At 43.0% G+C, this 21,877-nt stretch overlaps 1 pseudogene; it reads right to left on the bottom strand.

Annotated features, from left to right (window-relative positions):
* Positions 1–10,120: 10,120 nt before the first annotated feature.
* LOC140685363 (H(+)/Cl(-) exchange transporter 3-like) overlaps positions 10,121–21,877 on the bottom strand; it is a 39,759-nt pseudogene continuing 28,002 nt past the window's right edge.

Genomic DNA, 21,877 nt, shown 5'->3' on the forward strand with positions numbered 1-21,877 from the left:
TCTGTCCTGCCTGCCAACGGCTGTCCATAGTGGGATGTAACTCCAGGACCCTCCTGTTTTGGACGTATATGATCCCCATCTATTAAACCATTGTGTCTCTATCATTGACTCTGAGCTCTTTCTTTAGTCTTGAGGCCGGGCAAGCACAGGGTTTACAGGCCTGCAGAGTGCAGCCCAACAGTTACCAAATTTGTGGGCATTTTGTTGTTCACACTATTCCTTTATTATGCTTTTAATGCCAGTGGGATCTGTAGTGATGTCCTCTCTTTCATTTCTGATATTAGCAATTTGTGCCCCTTCTCTCTTTTTCTTAGTTAGCCGGGCTAGAGGCTTATTGATTTTGAAAGATGTTTTCAAACAACCAGCTTTTGGTTTTGTCGATTTCCTCTATTTATTTCCTGTTTTCAATTTCAGTGATTTCTGTGGTAATTCTTATTTTCTTCTGCCTAGCTTGATTTAATTTTCTCTTCTTTTCCAAGTGGAAACCTAGATCACTGATTTTAGACCTTTTGTTTTTTTCTAATACATACATTCAATACTGAAACATTTCCCCTAAGCACTACCTTCACTGTATTTCATAAATTTTGATAAGTTGCATATTCATTTAGTTCAAAACATTTAAAAATTTTTCTTGATATATCTTTTTTGATCCGTGTGTTGTTTAGGAGAATATTGTTCAATCTCTGTGTATTTTGATTTTTCAGTTACTGTTCTGTTATTGATTTCTAGTTTAATTTTATTGTGGTATGAGAGTGGTCATTGTATGATTTCTGTTCTTTTAAATTTGTTAAAGTGTGTTTATGGCTCAAAACATGGTCTATCTTGTGCTGTTGTTGGATGAAGTAGTCTGTAGTTGTTAACTACCCAGTTTATTGATGGTGGTGTAGAGTTCATCTATGTCCTTACTAATTTTCCGCTTACTGGATCTGTCCATTTCTGAAAGAGGTTGAAGTCTTCAACTGATGTTGAAGTCTGCTGTTGAAGTCTTCAACTATGATAGTGCAGTCATTTCTTTCTGCTTGCAGTTTTATTAGTTTTTGCCTCATGTAGTTTGACACTCTGTTTTTAGGTGCTTATATGTTAAAAATTGTTATGTATTCTTGGAGAATTGACTTATCATTATGTAGTAACCTTCTTTATCCCTGATAACTTTCCTTACATTGTATTCTGTCTGAAATGAGTCTTGCTACTTTCTTTTGATTAATATTAGCATGATCTATTTTTCTTCATCCACTTTTAATCAAGATATGTTTTTATATTTAAAGTGGATTTCTTATGTAAAAATATAGTTGGGTCTTGTTTTTTGATCCATACTGACAATCTCTGTTTTTTAACTGGTGCATTTAGACCACTGATATTTAAAGTAATCATTCATATAGTTGGGATTAATAGTTGCCATATTTGTTATTGTTTTTTATTTGTTTCCCTTGTTTTTTGTCACTATTTTTGTCTTCCACTTTTTTCTGCCTTTTGTGTTTTTAATTGAACAATTAATGATTTGATTTTTTTCTCCTGTCTTAGCATATCAGTTATACTTCTTTTTTCCACCTTTTGGAAAGCAAATACTGCCAACTTTAAAGTGAGGAGTTGGAGAAAGCATTATACTAGGGAAAATGAATGAATCTAAAGTAATATTTTGGTAAGTAATAATGAAACCCAAATTTGTGTACCAATAGGGAATTTACAGTCTGTTGGATTCGTTAATTGGATATTAAGTTCAAAGTGGCAGACTGCCTGGTCATTGAAGCCAACATTTTTGGCTTTGAAAATGATAGGTGATGAAGCAATCTACAAAGACAGATAACGATGGGAGAAGAAGATACTGAATTTGTAGTGCTTGTTGAAGATTCAGATGGCAATATTTAATTTTCAATTTAACAAACATTTGTTGAACCTATTTCGAAGCAGGGAATAACTGGGTCCAAGGACCAAGAAGTCACAGCCTCTGCCCTCACACAGCTACCCTGTGTAGTGGAAAGGTTGTAGTTGTGATGTAGATTGAGACCATTTACCTCCAGGTGCTAGAGTAAACTGTAGGAGCTGCGGTCTTTATCTTGCAGAAAGAGTATCCTACTGCTTCTCTAAAATAATGTCTCTTACTTGGTGAAATTTCTTTTCATGGGCAAACAGTTTTTTGGATTCAGGAAGAGTGGGTTGCAATATTTTATCCCTGAAAGCTTTTTACAAAGAGGAAAAAAGAGGTGCATACTCAGAATTATAATTTCCCTGTTTAGGGTGATATAGAATAAAACTCATAGGGCACTGTGACTTGCTATGCATTAATGGATTCTTCTCTGCTAACGTTAGTAGCACTTCAATGGCAGAGAATAGAAAGAAGTCTGTTTTCTTCTCTTGATGTTATTTGCTTAGTTTGTAAACTAATATTTGTTTGGCTTCCCAGGGAAGAAACAATGGCTGAATTGTATTTTGAAACTCAGGGAAAAATAATAAAAATGTTCTATGCATTGTTTAAATCTTTCTTTCCTTTTGTGTTTCTTTTTTATTTTTTGCAATATTTCAATAAAATTTGGCTATCAGTATTTTTTTCCCCCTAAAGGAATGCAGTATGGGGTCTTGCCAGGACAGAATACCAACTTTTCTCAGTTTGCTGTACCGTTCTTGTGAGAGTTTATTTGTGTGATTGAAATAATACCACTGGCAAAGGAACACCTTTCAGAGAACCTGATGGGGTCTTACCGTTGCCATCTGTGGAATTTGTAGGATTTGAAACTCTGAAAGCGTTGTCCCTTCTCTGTATTGCTCCTTCCTCTTTAAGGAGAAAAATCTAAACCTTAACCACATTAAAAAGATGTGTATTTTGTGTGTGCGGTGGTGCCTTTCTGAGAATCACATCCTCATCATCCATGGGACAATAATACATAACCCACCTTTCCCCAGAACTCTACGTAGAAACGCTGGAGAGACAACGGAATAGAAAGGCCTCAACTCCGGATGTCTCAAAGCCGGGAGCGCTCAGGACTGCAGTGCTTCTCGAGCTTCTCCCGTCAGGGCCTCTTTACAGTCTTACAAAATCATGGAAAACCCCAAAGACTTTTCTTAATGTAGATCATAGCTATTTATATTTACCTTACTAGAAAGAAAGCTAAGGCTTTTCGGAATTTTAATCATTAATATATTCTAGATGACAATAATAATCCCATTACCAGCTGCCCTAGAAGCCAAAAGAAGTGTATGAACAAGGAATGTCAGGTCTGCCACATGGGGTAAAATATGAGATGGCAGAAGGTGGGCCATGAGATTTAGCAACCTGGGGGGTCATCTGTGACCTTAGTAAGAGCAGTTTTGGTGAAATAGTGGGGGTGAAGGTCTGGTCACAGGGAGTTTAGGAGAGATTAGGAGAGAAACTGGAGAGACTGAGTAAAGACCGTCCCTTCCAGGGGTTCTGTTGCAAAGACTAGAAGAAATAGTGTAACAACTAATGGGAAGGGAGAGGACAGTAAAAGATGTGTTTTCTGTTTTGCTTTTTAAGATGAGAGAATTAATATCATGCGTATGTGCTGATGAGGATGATTTTGTAAGGAGAAAAAACTTGGCAATGTAGGACAGGGACAATGCTTGGACTAATGTCTTGAGCGTGCAGCAGGGTTTGAGATGGAGTACCCACATGGAAGGACGGGCTCGAGGAAGACCATAGAGAATCCTTTCCAAACAGCCAGGCAGGCCGAGTGAGCACAGGTTCCGGTGCGGGGGGAAGGCAGCGGCGGGAGTTTCAGCAGGTTCTCTTCTGAGTGCTTCACGCCTCACAAGGGGCAGGTTGGTGTGGGAGAGTCACCTAGAGAGGGGACTGGGAATGAACCAGAAAAGCGCTTCTCAAAGGGCGACCCCGGACAGCAGCAACAGCGTCATCTGGAAACTTGTGAGACATGCAGATTCCCAGGACTTCCTTCAGACCCACTGCAGACCTGGCTTTGGAGGCCGAGCCCAGCCGGTCCTCTGGAGCCCTGATCCACACGGAGGCTTCCAAGCTGCTGGACAGGGAGTTAGTGTATGACTTTGGGGGCCACCCTAACTACCTCGAATGCCAAGAACATGCAAAGTGAGATGAGTCAGCTAGCATATTGCAGGGTTTTCTCCAGACAAAAATCAGGTATTTTTTTTATTGGATAGGCAGAGTGGGATGTATGGTCATTATTTCATAAAATATTAAATGGTTAAGTCTGTAAAAATTACAGTAATAAAGTTGCTATGGCCTGAGATGTGTCCCCCCCACCATGCTCCAACATTCATGTTTAAAGTCCTAACTCTCAGTACCTCAACACGTGACTATATTTGGACACAGGACCTTTAAAGAGGTAGTTAGGTTATAGGGTCTCAATAGGGCGGGCCCTAATCCAATGACTGGTGTTCTTAGAAGAGAAAGCCAGGAGACAGAGACACGTAAAGGGAAGGAAGATCATGTGAAAACCCAGGAACGATCAGCCATCTATAAACCAAGGGAGAGGCCTCAGGAGACACCAACACTGCCAACACCTGGATCTTCCACTCCAGCCTCCAGAACTTTGAGACACCTGTGCTGGTTAAGCCACCCAGTCCGTGGTACTTTGCCCGGGCTGTCCAAAAAAATGAACACGAAGATGCCAGGAAAGTATTTTATTTTTTAAATACTTAAGGTGAAAAGGGCCAACTTTCTGCACTGGATCAGCACCTTAGCCAACTGACTCCCTCTAAGTACCTTTATTCCTTTGTGCAAAGGGGAACCAGAACAGCATCTTCCTCAAAGGGCTGCTGTGGAGCCGAAATGAGGTAATTCATGCAAGGCTGTAGCTCAGTACCTAACCCACGAAGTCCTCCAGCATCTCAGCCTGAAAGAGCTGGCAGCACCCGGAAAGAGCATGCGTGCGTGGCCAGGACTGTTCTCCCTGGCGCAGCCACAGCTAGGACTCAGATTGCGAGGGGTGTCCCCGAGCCTGGTGGCGCTGCCCTCTTATTCTTCCCTAGGACTGATTTCTGAAGCAGTCCTGAAGGCCGCAAGGCAGGGCTGGACTCCAGGGTTGGTTTTCTGTGTTGACACAGCAGGCCAGGCCCTGTCTGGTTCATAAACTGATGCGATGCTATTTCCAGGTCTCTTGTGAAAGTGAGCCAGGAAAATCACTCTAACAGGGCTGCTGGACCTTCTCTTGTGCTGTTTTGTTTGTGGGGCTGCAGAGGCAGGGAAGGGGGATAGAGAGGTGACTGGGAGCAATTCTTCTCTCAATTTTGTATTTAGCCATTTCAAAGTGTCATCACCAAGAAATTACTACTTAATTGACAATATGATAGTTTCTTATATAAGACTGAGCCTGGGGGGGGTGTGTTGTGTGGTTATCACTTCCAAGTGTGGTGCTTTGTTGAATTTTTCCTCCGCAAGCAGTTATTTCCTGGTGATGGATTTCCCTAAGCCAAATCACGTCCCCTCTTTAAGGATCATTTTGACTGTGCATCTACAACATCCTTTTCAGAAAGCACTGATTATTATTGGTAGGGATGGTAGACAGACAGATTCTCCCTGTTCTGGGCAGTTAAACAGCCTCTCATCCCAGTTTACTTTGCATGGGTCTGCCACTGAACCAGCATCCTTGATTTGTGTTTAAACTACAATGAAAAATAACCTTAGGAAGTCTTACTCTATCCAAAAGCCAGTGCTCCTGTGAGCCTAAAGCCTTTTAAAACTTCTGCAGGTGTACTGTCTGTAGATTTCAGACTACTATTAGGGTCACTCAGTGTAAACTAACCATCTGTAAATGGCTTACTTGACCATTAAGGAAAGAAGCAAATGGGTGGACTAGGGTTGAATCAGTACTGCATGTCTAAGAGCTTTGTCCACTTACCAGAGTTTTATTGTTTTTCTTTTGGTTGCATGGACCTTGGTTTACTTAGAATCTCAATCCAGCATCTTCCATATTTGTTAAGCACTTTTTTCAAGGTCGTATTGGACTTTCCATTTTATGTATGGTGTTTCCTATGGTGAGTACTATAATGTGTCTATATTTCTCTATTTATATTTTCCTTTTTGATGTAAGGTGAAATTCACTGTTTCACTCCAAACCCCAAGAGCTCAATAATTATTTCCACGTTCTTCTATCCCTCCTTGACTTGACATGCCTTTCTTATGTAGTATTCTCTCATCTCTGCTAAGGAATCGATCCCAGACATCTGGCTGGTTCTGTGATGTGTAGGTCTATTCCTTTATCAGTGCCATCCTACAGAGAAGCTTAGAGTCTCCTTTCATACATAGTAAGGGTTGTCCTCATCTATTACTCTCCTTTATCAAAACATCTTGTTTATTCTGAGCTGTCATTTCAAATTTCATTTTTTACATTGCAATTACATACTGAATACTTACATATTTTTCATTATAAAAATCATCAAATGAGGAAGGATATCACGTTCAAAGTAAAAAGCCTCCTTGATTTTTCAACCCCATCCTAGAATCAAACACTTAACAACTCTGAGTTTACTAATGGGTCTTTTCTATGTATTTCCATATTATGTGTTTTAAAAGTAGTTTTGGGACACAACATTGTAAAATGACTATTACTCAATAAAAAATGTTAAAAAAATAAAAAAATAGTTTGGGATTTTTATTCTTACATGAATTATAATAATAAACTTTGTTTTTAGTATGTATCTATTAAACAATCACTCATCATGTACCAGGCACTGGGAGACATGGGCAACCAGGACAAGCAGACATCACTGGGCTTGTGGTGCTTATATCTGAGTGGAGAAAAGCAGGCAATTAACAGTGAACATAACATACAATTAAATCATTTAAAATTGCAGAATATACCAAGTGCCATGGAAAAAGCAAAGCGGAGTAAAGAGTGAGAAGTCCCTGTGTGCACAGTGGAGGGTGCTGCAACATCAAACAGGGCACGCAGCCAGCTTCCCGAGGAGGGAAGGTCTGAGCAAAGCCCTGGAGGAGGGCTTCCCAAGCTGGGTTGTAGCACTTGCACCCTGAGGATCTTTCTTGTTGGCACATAAAGATTCCTTCATTCTTTGAATTGTTCTTTAATATTCCATAGCATTTTAATGCCTTTTTCTTAGAAACTAACCAAGTATAGAAGATTTAAAAGCTACAACGAGCAATTCTTGTTTACTAGACATAGAAGTGTGTAACCCAGATAAGGAATACTCATTTCCTAACATGATTGAAATACCTACAAATAATTTACCATACGGTAAGCATCAATCACTATCTCAGTAACTGACAAACTAAAATAAAAAATGGATATCATTCAAGCTATACCCTTAAACTATAGTGCAATGAAATGAAATAATAGCCAAATAAATCACTTCACATAGAAATAAAAAAATGGAAAACTGTTACAATTCTTTATTGGCCTTTAATATGAATTTTGAGAATCAAAATTGGCATTAGAAACTCTTTTAACATAACTCACTGTTGTACTCCTGAAGCTATGCTTTAATAAAAAATAAACTCTTAAAATTAGTGAGAATAATATTCATCAATTCCTATGAGACAATAAAAGCAACAATCAGAGTTAATTCAGATGCTCTAAAGTACTTGAAAAAACTTTAAAACAAAGTATTCTACTCAAAATCTATAAACAGGTAAGTAATGTGCAAGTAAAATAGAACTTTTTAAGAAAAATGTATTAAATGATATTTAAAACACAAAAATATACACGGTAGTTTGAAAAGAGCCATACCAACGCACTTTGCAAATTAGTTGAAGGAAATAAGGTTAAGTGAATATAACTACAAATAATGAGAAAACTTTCTTCATTAAAAGAGATCTATGCATATGTAAAATAATGCATATATTTTAAAAATCTAGGATCTAAATGAAGTACAGTTTCTAGGAAAAATGAAAATTACTAAAATTGAGTCAGGAAGAGTAGACAATCCTGGCAGACCAATTACAAATAAACAAAATACACAAAATATAGTCCAAAATATTTTCTTAAAAGGGCACTAAAAAGTTTCCATTCTAATGTGGCTGGTCAAAGCCTTCATTTCTCACTTACTCTCTTAAATATAAAAAAGTAACTGAAAAAAATAAGAAATAAAAATGTAAACCTAATGTTTTGCTGAGGTATGTGGACTACTTAAATTCCTGAACAACAACATAGGAGGGGGCTGCCCAAATCAGTAAATATAAAACAGAGAAGGACACGGGAAAAGAAGTTTTATTTTTTATTTATTCATTTATATTTTATTTATTCACTTATATTTTAGTTATTTATTCATTTATTTTATTGAAGTACAGTTAATTTACAATATTGCATTAGTTCCAGGTGCACAGGATAGGGATTCAGTAGTTCATAGGTTATATACTCCATCTAAAGTTATTGCCAAAGAATGGCTATAGTTCCGGCGCTATACCATATATCCTCGTTGCTTACCTGTTTTCTGCATAGTAGTTTGTGTCTTAATCTCCTACCCCTATCTGGCTCCTCCCCCTTTCCCTCTCCCCACTGTTCTCTGTATCTGAGTCTGTTTCTGTTTTGTTATACATTGGTTTGTATTATTTTTCACATCCCACATATAATAACATAGGGTATTTGTCTTTCTCTGTCTGACTTATCTCACTAAGCAAATAATCCTAAAATTTGTATGGAACCCAAAAGACCCAGAATTACCAAAGCAATCTTGAGCAAAAAGAACAAAGCCTGGAGGTGTCACACTTCCTGACTTCAGACTGTGCTTACAAAGCTACAGAACGCCCATGACTTTGAAGCTCAGAAAGTGTTGACAATGCTTACCTTTCTAGTGTAAGTAGCACACTCTAGAGCAAAAGCAACATTTTTTCTTTATAACAACAGGACCAGCGCCTAGAGGACATCACTGGGAACGTGCACGGGTTTGGTTCCGAGAGAGGAGGAGAGCTCACGGGCAATCTTCACAGACAAGCTGCATTTGCAGGAAGCAGGAAATGAGGCGGTGGACACAGGGAAAATGCACACTGGGAGCAGCTCTGCAGAAGTGATTCTGGCAGACTGGGGAGAGACAACACTGAAAAAATCCTAATTTTATCTTTCTGGACTGGCACATGACTCGGGCACCTCTCTATTTGGAAAAGAGCTCGGCCTGGATTTCTAGTTGAAATGAAGGAAAAAAAAGAGTTCTTAAAAAAAAAAAGCTAGTTAGTATTTTAGTATTTATACAAAAATACTATTTAAAAAGAAAAAAGAGAATATAATAAAATGGCAGATAATGAAACACTCTAGAAAACAAAACAGCTTTTCAAGAATGGTGAAAGGTGTTAATGTATTATGAGAAACATGACTTATTAAAGCAATCATTTTTACAAAACAGAAGTACAACAAAGATAAACAAGAGTTTAAGAAATATATAGGAAGCCTATAGAAAGAAAGATGAGTTGGCAAATTATAGAAAATAAACAGAAAATTAAAAGTAATCAGAGCAAAAACGGTGAAATGGAAGCAGCACAAACACACAAAGGCTAGACAGCACTGAGATCACAGTAAATTATACTGAAGGGTACAGAGACCGTGAGCGACTTAAAACAAGCAAATGGAATGGAAGTGAGCAAGAGTTCAAAAGAATGAGAGAGAAAATTATAAATCAAATAAACATCATCCTCAAGTGGCTTCTGCCCCTTTAAAAGAAAAGAACAAATCTGACTCCATATTAGATCTGTTCCTCTGACTTTAACCCTGTGCCCTGTTTTCCAGGCTCAGTCTTGTCAGCGCTGCACCTTTTGTGAAACAATGTTGCCTTCAGCCTGAAATAGACAGGAGAGCCTGTTCTCAAGGCTCTGACCTTTAAGGATATTAACACTTTTGCACTCCTGCAAAGATAACAGGTTGCAGAATAGACAATCACATTTGTTTTGTTGGAGGTTTACAGGGATCTGACCCAGGTGGAGAGCTGCAAGAACAAAGGATTCTAACAAAGAATTCCTACACCAAGAAGTCTGCAACAACCAAGCATACCCTTTTCCCCTTTTTAATATAAAAGGAGCCTGAATTCTGACTTGGGGAAGATGGATCTCCAGAACATTAGTTGGCCATCTTCTTGGTCAGCTGGCTTTCTGAATAACGCCGCCATTCCTTGCCCCAAAACCTGGTCTCCCGACTTACTGGCCTGTCATGCAGTGAGCAGAACAAGCATGGACTCGGTAGCACAAACATACGTTGAAAGTATCCATTTGGTGTATTTAATGACTTGCTTCCACTGGTCTTTGTTCCTGAATTTTCCTTTTCTTGCCCACTCCTGCTGTTTACGAAAAATCTGTCAGCTGCTCATGTGGACACATTTCCATCTCGAGCCACTACCCTTCCAGGTAAGAACTGATGCCAAGAAGACAATGGAAGTTGCTAAGAGTTATTACCTGGTCAGAAAAGAGCAGAAGTGGGTTCTGGCTGGTGTTCAGGAGCAGGCTGGGACACCTGACAAGATGTCATAAGTACGGATAGACAGCTGGGCACCAAAGGAGAAGTTTCTAAGGCCCCATGAGGGACTTGCTGGATAGGAAGGAAAAGTCCCAGACTGTAGCACTGATCCCACCACGAGCTTCCTCGCTGAGGCTGGGCAAGTCATTTAAATTCTCTAGGCCTGTGCTGTCCACCCTGGGAACCACCAGCCAGGTGCAGAATTACGAAGTTATTCTGTAGCCAGGCAGAATTATAAATAAACATTTTACTGCAACGGCTCAGCATGTATAATGTTTAGAAACATTAGTGGTTTTCTTGCCCTAACGAGTTAGTTTTGTGTGTCTAGCTTTCTGTGGTTTGTAATGCCTGTGACTAGTGACTCCCTTATAGTGAGGTATTTTGAAGCTGTAAGTTACTGGACACAGTACCCTCGTATCACAGTTGAAGAAAATTGATCCACAGAAGCCAGGCCATCTGATTTGGTAGTTAAAGCAGGGGCTCTGGAGCCAGCCTGCCTGAGTATAAATTCTCACCCTGCCTCCAGGAGGTTCTGTGTGAATCTTTGACAAATAATAATAATAGTAGTAATAGTAATAGTGATAGTAATAATAATAATAATAATAATAATAATAATAATAATAAATACTAATATACAAATAATAATATTATTATATAATATATAATTATATTATAATAATATATTATTATTATTATTTAATAACTTGTGCCTCTTTTTCCTTACCTTTTAAGTGGTGAGGAATATGTAGACTATCTCCTACTGTGCTGGCAGGATTAAGTGAGTTAACGTCTGTGCTGCCCACTTCCCGGGGTTTCAGCATTCTCAAGGCAGTCAGTTCCAAACTCGGAGGCATTCTCCACTGTCTTCGTCAGTCTGGGATGCTGTAACAAATCACCATGGGTCAGGTGGCTTAAACAACCAGCATATTCCTCAAGTTTTGGAGGCTGAGACTTTCAAGGTCAGGGTATCTGGGAAAGGACTGGCTTCATGGCTTGAAGATGGCTGTCTCCCCATGATCTTCATGGGGCAGAGAGCAGAGAGAGGCAAGCTCTCTGGGGCCCCTTATAAGGGCACAAATCCCATTCATGAGGGCTCTACTCTCATGATCTCATTTTATCCTAATCACCGCCCAAAGGCCCCACCTCCCAACACCATCACAATGGAAGATCAGGTTTCAACATACAGGTTTCAAGGGGACGCAAACATTCAGTCCACACATCGGCTAACTCTCCCCAGCATGTAGTCATCAAACCTATACTAATTCCTTCAAAGTAACACTTATATCTCTGCCCATTTCCATTCCTACGTCCACTACCACTGAAGCCCTGTGACAATTTACTCCTTATTTTCCTGGTAGAGGTTTAATTGATTCCTCTACTCCAATGCTCTCCTCACTCCAAATAGTCTGCTTCACAGCCCTGCCAGGTAGTTCTCCCTAAAACTCGGCTTGAGGGTACTACCTTCCCACCTCACCTCGTTGTTTTTTAGGTGTAAATGTCAGAATCCTCTCCACACCCCATCCCAGACCTTTAACCCCTTACACAACCCCTCCCTAATGTTACTTTTCTATTACTACTGTGACAAATTTCCAGAAACTTAATGGCTTAAACCAGCACGGATTTATCACCTTATGACTCTGGAGGTCAGAGATCCAGCACAGTTTTCACTGGGCCAAATTCAAGGTACCAGCAGGGTGCCTGCCTTCTGGATGGTCTAGAAGAGAATGTTTCCTTGTTTTTTTTTTTTCAGTTTCCAGAGGTCACCCACCTTCCTTAGCTTGTGCCCCACGACTTCCTCCATCTTCATGGCCAGCAACCTTTTTGAACACTGCTCCATGGCTGCACCTCCCTCTGACCCTAAACTCAGCTGGGAAATGTCCTCCGCTTTTAAGGACGCCTGCGATTACACTGAGCCCACCTGGACAATCCAGGCTACTCACCCTATCACCTCATCTCAGGATCCCCTTTTCCCACCCCACTCAGGCACTATGTATATGGCTGTGACACTCACCTTGGGTAATGTGTCCTCTCGTGAGCAATTTAACGTTCAAGACACTTATGAATGGCTTTGTTTTTTCTTCCTTAGTCTTTCCACATTCAGTACGTCTGGTGAGATTACATGAATCCGTTTATTTGTGGCCCAGCACTAATCTTTAATAATCTATCATGTGTTTAAAAGGCTAACTAGTAGACACTTTAGAAGACAGAAATCCTCTAACATTTTTGTCCTAAAATATCTGCTGTCCCTTTTGCTGTGTACAGTGTAACATGTCACAGGTGGCTACACTGTTGGGGGGGGCACACACATTGTTCTACCACCACATTCCCCTCATTCACACCAACGTGCTGGTCTCCTAACCGAGGATCTGTGCTCCCACCTTTGCTCACTTCCTCCTCCTTTCCGTTGACCATTATGTTCCCACAGCTTCCTTCGTTCACCACAGCAGGATTTCATGGCCACATTCTTTTCTAAATGGAGTGGATATTGTGCATCTAATGTCTGATAATTGTTCTTATTGTATACGCACACACTCACCTACATGATCCACATCCATCCCTATTTCCCTAGACTCTTCCAGAGGAATCAGTTGCATGATGGTGCTGATGATCCTGACAGTGATGACACGGCCTCTCAAGGACTCTGATAAAGAGGGAATCAGTAAAGAGAGGGAATCATTGCAAAATTGCCACAGAAACAGGCTTAAAGGTGAATAAGTGATACAGTGTTTAATGAAATCGACTAATATTTAATTATTTAAAAAATTTTGTATCACCGTACTTAAAATTTTAAAGGGAATTTTCATTCACCACTAACCAAAATTTGACTTTAGGACTGAAATCTAAGAGGATTTCTATCTTCTAACAAATTGTCCACTGGCCTTTTAAACACGTGATCCTTTAAAAAAGACGAGTGCTGGTCTGGAAATAAACAGGATTCATATAATCTCACCAGACACAGTGAATGTGGAAAGACTAAAGAAGAGAAACAAAAAGCCATTCATAACATCTTGAACCTTATGTTGCTCACAGGAGAAAGGTGAGTGTCCCGTCAACATGATGCCTGAGTGGGATGGGGAAGCTGATCTTCCTCATCAGACATTTATGCTGATTTGTTAGATGCCAACACGATTTCCTCATTGGATTTGCTTAAAATAAGCATGGAACAGTTTAGGCTCTACAAAAAGCAGACTAAACATTTTCCCCTGCCGCCAGATCTCTGGACTGAATGTCCCCACAAGAGGGACAAGATCATATTTCATAGGGAAGTCTTCCTGAGAAACAGTAGGCTTTTAGAGGGCAGAACTGCAGGTCCCCCATGGAGGGCTGGAGGAGGGCTAGAGGGGACACTGGAAATACAGAAGGATTGAGTTCAGATACTGCTGCTCAGGTCGCCAAAGACAGCAGTGCTAGCTCTAAGGATATGACATCCTCCCAAAAGTGCCATGAGTGAAGGAGCCTGTGAACACTAAGCAGGTTGTTAAGACACAGCAGCACATAATTAGCATCACAAGTCAATTACAGCATGCTTTGATATTTGGAAAATAATTAGCCCATTGCTCTTTGAAAGTGCAGCAGTAGCAACAGAAATAATAAAGACTGAGCTGCCTTGGAGATAACAAACAATAAACAATTCTAAATCTGCAGGATTCCTTGACAATATGCGAGCAATGAGCTAGATGTCGGCTGCAGATACCTCTTACTGCAGGACTCACTCCTGCAAAGCATACAGCTTAGTTTTCTCAGCAGACAGAGGGAAGCACATCAAAATTCCTAATCTTGAGAGGTTTACTATATGGCAGGAAAGATCAGACAAGTCCACACAGCCAAATATGAATAAATGCAATCAAATATCATGAAGTGTGAATGGAGCACAGAAGAAAGAGAAATTCCTTTCACCTGGGGTCTAGAAAGACCTCAGAAAATGTGGCTTTGCAGATGGCCAAAGAAATGGGTGAAATTTTGGCAGAACAGGATGTAATAAGGAAGAGAATTTAAAAACTGATCTAAAATTCAAAAAAAAAATGCAAAGGATTCCAAATATCCAAAACAACTCTGAACAAAGTTGGAAGACTTACACTATCTGATTTTCAGACTTTTTAAAATAAAGCTACAGTAATCAGAAATTATGGTATTGATGTAAAACACGAAAACAGAATAATGGAACAGAATAGAACGTTCAGAACTAAACCAACACTTACATGGACAATTGATTCTCAATAAGGATGCAGTGGAGGAAGGGTCTTTTCAACAAGCAGTGCTGGAACAATTAGATATCCATATGCAAAAAAAAAAAATGACCTCTGATCCACACCTCACCACATACACAAAAAGTAACTCAAAATGGATCACAGATCTTCACAGAAAATCTAAAACCATAAAACAGCTAGGAGAAAAAGCATAGGCTTAAGCTTTATGACCTTGGGTTTGGCAAATATTTCTATGCTATGACACCAGAAGTATCATCTATTTAAAAAAGAAACTGATACAGTGAACTTCATCAAAATGAAGACACTTCAAAGCTCTTCCTAAACACTGCTAAGCAAGTGAAAAGCCAAGCCATAGATAGACAGAAACTATTTGCAGATCATATATCTGATAAAGGTCTCTCTTTGTATCTGATCCAGAATAAAGAACTCTAAAAACTCAATACTAAATCAAGGGACAATGAGCCAGACCTGAAAACACACTTCACTAAAGATATCCAGATGGCTAATCAGCATGAAAAGATGTTGATTAAAGATGCCATTAGTCATTAGTGAAATGCTTTTTAAAACCACAATGAGATACTAGTACACATACAAACTAGAAGGAATACAATTACAAAGACCTCACAAAGTGCTGGCTAGGGAGTAGAGCAACCAGAATTGATACACACCATGAGGAACTTACAATAATACAGTCATTTTGGGAAACTGTTTAGCAGTTTCTTAAAAAAAAGGTAAACAGCTATCTACCATACGACCCAGACATTCCTCATCTCGGTGCTTTAAAAAACAAAAGCATACGTCTATACAAAGACTTGTAACCAAATATTCACTGCAATTTTATTTATAATAGCCAAAGTTGTAAATAACCCATGCATCCATCAAGAAGTAAATGGAGAAACAAATGATGGCCTATCCAAACACTATGCACAATAAACTTCTCAGCAATAACTCAGCACTAAACAATACTCTGCTGTAAGAAAAATGAGCTATTAATACAGCAACACAGATGGCTCTGAAAATAATTATGCTGAATGAAAGAAGTCAGACAAAACAGAGCAGATACCATATGAATCCATTCATACACGGATCTTGAAAATGCAAACCAATATGTTGTGATAGAAAGCAGATCAATGGTTTCCAGGGGAAGAGATGGGGAGGGAGGGAGGGATAACAAAAGGCAGGAGAGAAGTTCTGTGGGTGATGGGTATGTTCACTGTCCTGAGTGTGGTCATGGTTTCTTGGGGATATACTTATGTCAAAGTGTATTAAGTTGTACACTTTAAATATGTGAAAATTATTCTGCCAAGTATACCTCAAAGCTGTTTTAAGAAAAAAGGCACTTCAGTCCTGACCCACCTCAGCACCTGATTGGAGTGACATGATCAGTCCCTCACCCTGTCTGCCCAACGGGAAGGTAGAAAACCTCTCACGGAAGATAACATATGGATTTTCCATTTGCAATGTCTGCCATGTAATAAAGAATTTCTAGACATGCAACATGTCAAGACCATATGACTAATACTATGAGAACAAGAAACAAATGCAAACCCCCAGGTGATGTAGGCCTCAGAGTTAACAATAAAGACTATAAAATGATTACTTTTAATATATTCAAGAAAATAAGGAAATGATGGGGAAATAGATAACAGGATAAAGATTTTCACCAGAGAAATATACTGGAATGTATTTTTAAGAAAAATCAAACAGATAGTCTAGAACTGAAGCTTTCAAGTCTGGAAACAGGTGAACAGAGTTAATTTGGATCTTTTTTTAAGTTAAACTTTGAGTAATGCTGCATAAAATACAACAAAAATAATACAGAGCTAAATAATAATAACAATAACAACAACAACAACAACAACAAGAATAATACAGAGCTATCTATGGAGAGAGAAGTTCCCAAGTGACAATATAAGAGGTTTCATGTTTGTCAAAGCACTGTCCTATCCACGTATCTCCCCTGATTCTCAAAACTGACCAGTGCAGTCCCACTGGGCAAGAAATGCCACACCATTTCACAGTGCATACGCAGGTTGCCTGACTGATCGATACAATCAGTGATAGGAGAGGGGACAAAACTCAGGTTCCTGATCCCTTGTTTCACTTACTGTGGGACAAATGACCAATTCAAGGGTAACAATTCAGTGAATGAACGAGTAACATAACTCTCAATTAGTCCCACAAGTGCCTGGAAGAGCGAGCCTGGGCACACTGTGTAACGTAACTGCCCATCTACTTTAATCGCCATCCTTTCCAGATTTATATAAAGGTTACTTCCACCCAGGCAGTGACTCCTGAAGGGCAAGAATCATGTCTGAACATGCTTTCAAATCCACAGCAGAACCTGACAACAATTCGGCTCTGGAGCCTGTGTTTACTGAGTGTGGAATCTCAGTGATTCCAGCTCTTATGCCTCTGCCTCCCCACCCACCTCTCACAACACGGCCCTTATGACCAAGTTCTCCCAGGGCTGGGGCCACAGAACCCATTTACAGGATGGGAAAAACCTGATCATATGAACTAACCTCCAAATTATTATCGAGTCACCTGCACTTCAGGGATCAGTAATCCCAGAAGCTTTGCAGTTCAGGCAGCTGAGGGACTTTTATATCGGCTCTATCTTCTACTGTGACTGCCTGGGTGACATCAGACAAGGAATTGTGCTCAAAAGCCTGAGTTTCTCCTTTCAGGGGTAAGCCTGATTAACAGATCTCATCTCTCACTCAACAAATGTGAAGATCAATGATTTACACAGGAGTGCAATACTCACTAGGTTCTGGATTTAGACTCAGAAAAATCATTTGAGAAAGACTGACAGAATGCTGCTTTAATGCAAATTCAAGTAGTCTTACCTTTCAGTAAATCATCTTCTTCCCCTACTTGTCACTTCATCCAAGTTTAAAAGATGTTGGAGAACAGGGACGAGTGTGCCAGCAATCTGTGACCCAATAACCTAAAATGTCACCTAGGAAAAAAAAGGGAGTAACACATTTAGAAAAAACATGGTGAGGATGGCAGGACCATCCCCCAACTCCAGGCTAAGAAGCTCTGAGTAATAGCCTTCCTGCCTGCCTGGGGCATCAGCTGTTGTGAAAAACTGAGCCAGAAACCACACTGTGTCCAGCAGCTCTTCCGTAACACAGGCTACACTTTCTCAGGGTGAAGAACTGGCTCCATTGACCCCTTTGCTGAAGAATAAAGACAAAGGAGACCAAGAGAGTTCTGCGCCTCCCCAGGAGAGAGCCCACTTCTTGGTCTGACTCCACTGTGCTCGCCTCCCAGGAGCAGGATAAACTGGAGACAGGCGTCCTGTGAATCTGGGGCAGCAAAGGTTGCCCCTGTGCCAGGCTGCAGGGGGGATGGGAACAAACTGACCGGCTGGCCTGGGGCAGCCCCCTCAGGGCAACGTGCCCTGACTCCGGTGGTTAGGCCGTCAGGCAATCTGTGTCTTTCGACCTGGAGCAACAGGCCGCCCCCAGGCCAAGCTGCAGGGAAGACAGGAGCTAATCCCCGGCTCCCCCGTGGCAGGCTCCATACCCCCGCCACCACCCCACAGCCCCCAGGATGATCTGGTTAAGAGTGATCAGCAAATGAGGGGCAGCAGAGGCTGCCCCCAGGCCAGGCCCCCAGAGAGATGGGAGCTAATACACCATCTCCCCCGGGGGCAGCTCTGGCCCCCAACCTCACCCCGCCGGCCTCTGCTGAGGGAGCAAGCTGAGTAGGACAGGTGTGTCCACCGACCCGGGGTGCAGAGAACGCCCACAGGACAGGCCGCGAGGGAGAAGGAAGCAAATTGACTGGCTGGACCCAGGCAGCACCCACTCCGCGGCCACATGCCCCCACCGCACCGCGCCCGCCTCCGGGGGTTGGACTGACAGGAAACGTGTGTCCTGCGACCGGGGGCAGCAGAGGCCCGGCCCAGGCCAGGTTACTAGGGAGATGGGAGCTAACCTACCAGCTCGCCAGGGGCAGCACCCCCCCCCCCCACTGCACCACGCCCGCCTCCCAGGAGCAACCTGACCTGGAGTGGGGTGTCAGGTGAATCTTGGGCGGGAGAGGCTGCTCTCAGGCCAGGTCAGGAGAGAGAAGAAATGGACCCGCCAGCTAGGGCAGCCCCCCTCCACCCACCGCCGCTGCCCCGTGACCGGGCTGGGCCCGCTTCCCGGAAGCAAGCTGACCTGCTTCTTGGGCAGCAGAGGACGCCCCCAGAATTGGCCCCGGGGAAGAGGGGAGCAAACTGACTGGCTCCCCTGCGGCAGGCCCTCTACCCCGGCCTCCCTCCCCCAGCAGGCTAAGTGGGACAGGTGTGTCCAGCGACCTAGGGCAGCAGAGGCTGCTCCCAGACCAGGCCGCTGGGAAGACGGGAGCCAATCTACTATCTCCCCAAGGCAGCCCCCTCCCCCCGCAGCCGCCACCGCTCCCGTCCCCTGACCTCACGGTGGCCTCCTCTGGGGAGCAGGCTGACCTGGAGACGGGCATCTGGCGAACTTGGGGCAAAAGGGGCTGCCCCCAGGACAGACCGCGGGGGAGATGGGAGCAAATGGACCGGCTTCCCCGCTACAGGCTCCCTACCCACGCCGCCCCAGCACCCTGACCGCCCCGCCCCCCGCACGCAGTAGGCAAAGTGGGACAGGTATGTCCCAGGACCTAGCGCAGCAGATGCCACGCTCAGACCAGGCGGCGCAAAAATGAGAGCTAATCCACAAGCTCCCCCGGGGCAGCGTCCCTCCCCCCGCAGCCGCCACCTTACCTGGCCCCTGACCGCACAGCGCCCGCCTCCCAGGAGCAAGCTGACCTGGAGTAGGACGTCAGGTGATCTCGGGAGGCAGAGGCCGCCCCCAGGCCAGGCCATGGAGGAGAGCGGATCAAATTGACAGGCTCTGCCGCAGCAGGCCCCCTACCCTCGTTGCCCCCGCACCCTAACAGCACCGCTCCAACCCCCAACCCCAACAAACTGAGTGGGACAGGTGTGTCCGGCGACCTGGGGCCGCAGAGGCCGCTCCCAGGCCAGGCCACGGGGGAGACGGGAGCTAATCCACCAGCTCCCCAAGGCAGACTTATTCCCACCCTCTGCTAATGACGCCGTCCCCGGACCTAGCCGAGCCGGCCTCCCAGGAGCAAGATGACCTGGAGTTGGACATAGGAGAATCTCCGGCGGCCGAGGCCACCCCCAAGCCAGGGGGCGGGGGAGAGAAGTCGACCGGCTTGCCAAGGCAGCCCCCTTCTCCCCGCCGCCGCCACTCCAAACGCACCGCGCCAGCCTCCCGGGGTCAGGCTGGCAGGGACACGTGTGTCCCGCCACCTGGGACAACAGACGCTGCCCCCCAGGCCAAGCCGCGGGACAGATGGGAGCAAATGGACCTGCTTCCCCTCTGCAGACCCCCTACCGCCGCCGCCGCCCAGCTGTCCCCGCACCCTGACCGCACCGCACCCGCCTCGCTGGGACAGGCTGACCCGGAGTCGGGCCTCTGGCGAATTAGGCAGCAGAGGTCGCCCCCAGGCCAGGCCGCGGGGGAGAGGGCAGTAAACTGACCGGCTCACCTGGGGCAGCTGCCACCGCCGCCGCTGCCGCTCAGGGTCCTTCTCCTCCTGCCGCCGCTGCCGCTCAGGGTCCTTCTCCTTCTGCCGCCGCCGCCGCTCTGGGTTAACGCCGGCTCGGGACGCAGGAGGACAGCACGGCCGGGGGCGGGACACCTGTACCAGGTCTCCCAGGCACACAAGCCCAGGCTTTACTCTCACAGGTGACCCTGAGGGAGGAGAGACGCACAGCCTCTCACCGCGCCACAGCCTTTCGCACCGTGTTGACACGTCAGCCGTACCCAAGGTCTCATCCCTGCAAAGCTCACAGCTCCAGCACAGAAACGGAAACCAGCAAGGGAGTCTTTGTACCTTCAGGCAGAAAACAACAAAGAGGATCCAGGTCATGCTGTAAATGTCACATTAAAACACGCTTCATTCTAAACCAATCTATAAAACATTCAGCCTCACTTTTACATCCGGACACAGACTGCAGGAGGGACGTCTCCATTTGGACTAAACTTGCACACAGTAAACTGTCATTTACTGCTAGGGAGAGCACATGGTGCAGTCCACAAATACCTCACTAAATGACAAATGCACCTCTCTGATCCAACGATCCTCTGCCAGTATCTTCCCACAGGGGCACACGGGCACAACGACCACTGCGCGAGGTTCTCAGACTTACGAGGCGACAATTTTTATCACAGAAAAGGCTGCAAACGTCAGCGGGAAACTGACGTAAAACATCATGACGCAGGCCCTGGTACACCACCCCATGGCACCCTCCGTAGTGTAAAAAATGTGAGAAAACTCTACACTGATCTGGAAAGATGTCCGAGAAAACGTTGCTTAGTGAAAAAACAAGATACAGAGCAGCGTGTATCAGACAGCATGTACAGCGTGTCTAAAAGTAAAGGAAAAAGCATACGTACTTATCATATAAGCACGGAATGGCAGCTACCGAAAACACGTGAAGCCAAGCAGAGGGCTGCCCGCGGGCAGTTAACCTGGACACGGCGAGGCCACGGGTGATTCCTCACTCTATACTTTTAATCGTCTTTTTCTGTTTTTTCTTATTCTTCCTTTCTTTAAATTTAAGTACAGTTGATTTTCAATGTTGTGTTAGTTTCTGGTGTACGGCACAGTGATTCAGTTATACAAATATTTCTATATATACTTTTCATATTGTTTTTGATTACAGGTTATTATAAGATATTGTAGTTCCCTGTGCTGTACAGTAGGTCCTTTGCTGTTTCTCTATTTTATATAAAGTTGTTTGTATCTGCTAATACTTTTAATCTCCCTGAATATGAACTATGTCAATGTACTATCTACAAACTAAAAAAAAAAAATGTAATGAAATAACAAAAATGCAGTTTAAAAATAAAAATGGGGGGAGGGCATAGCTCAAGTGGTAGAGCACATGCTTAGATGTACAAGGTCCTGGGTTCAATCCCCAGTACCTCCTTCAAAAAAAAAAGTAAACTTAATTACCTCCCCCCCAAATTAATTAATTAATTAATTTAAAAAAAAATTGTGGAAAAACTGTTCTTTTAAAATCTTGAGTTTTCCTGTCCCTGGACATGGCATATAGGTCACTACTTATTCAAGCACTGGGTTTTTTTGTCCTTTAATAAAGTATTTTATGTAAGTATATAAAAATTACACATATTTCACAAAACCTAGTGTACAGGTATATTTTTCCCATTCAAAAATGAAAACTTCACAGAAATACATGTTGGTAAATATTTAAGGTCTGTTAAAGAA

This window comes from Vicugna pacos, chromosome 27 (assembly GCF_048564905.1).
Source record: "Vicugna pacos chromosome 27, VicPac4, whole genome shotgun sequence".
NCBI classification, from domain to species: domain Eukaryota; kingdom Metazoa; phylum Chordata; class Mammalia; order Artiodactyla; family Camelidae; genus Vicugna; species Vicugna pacos.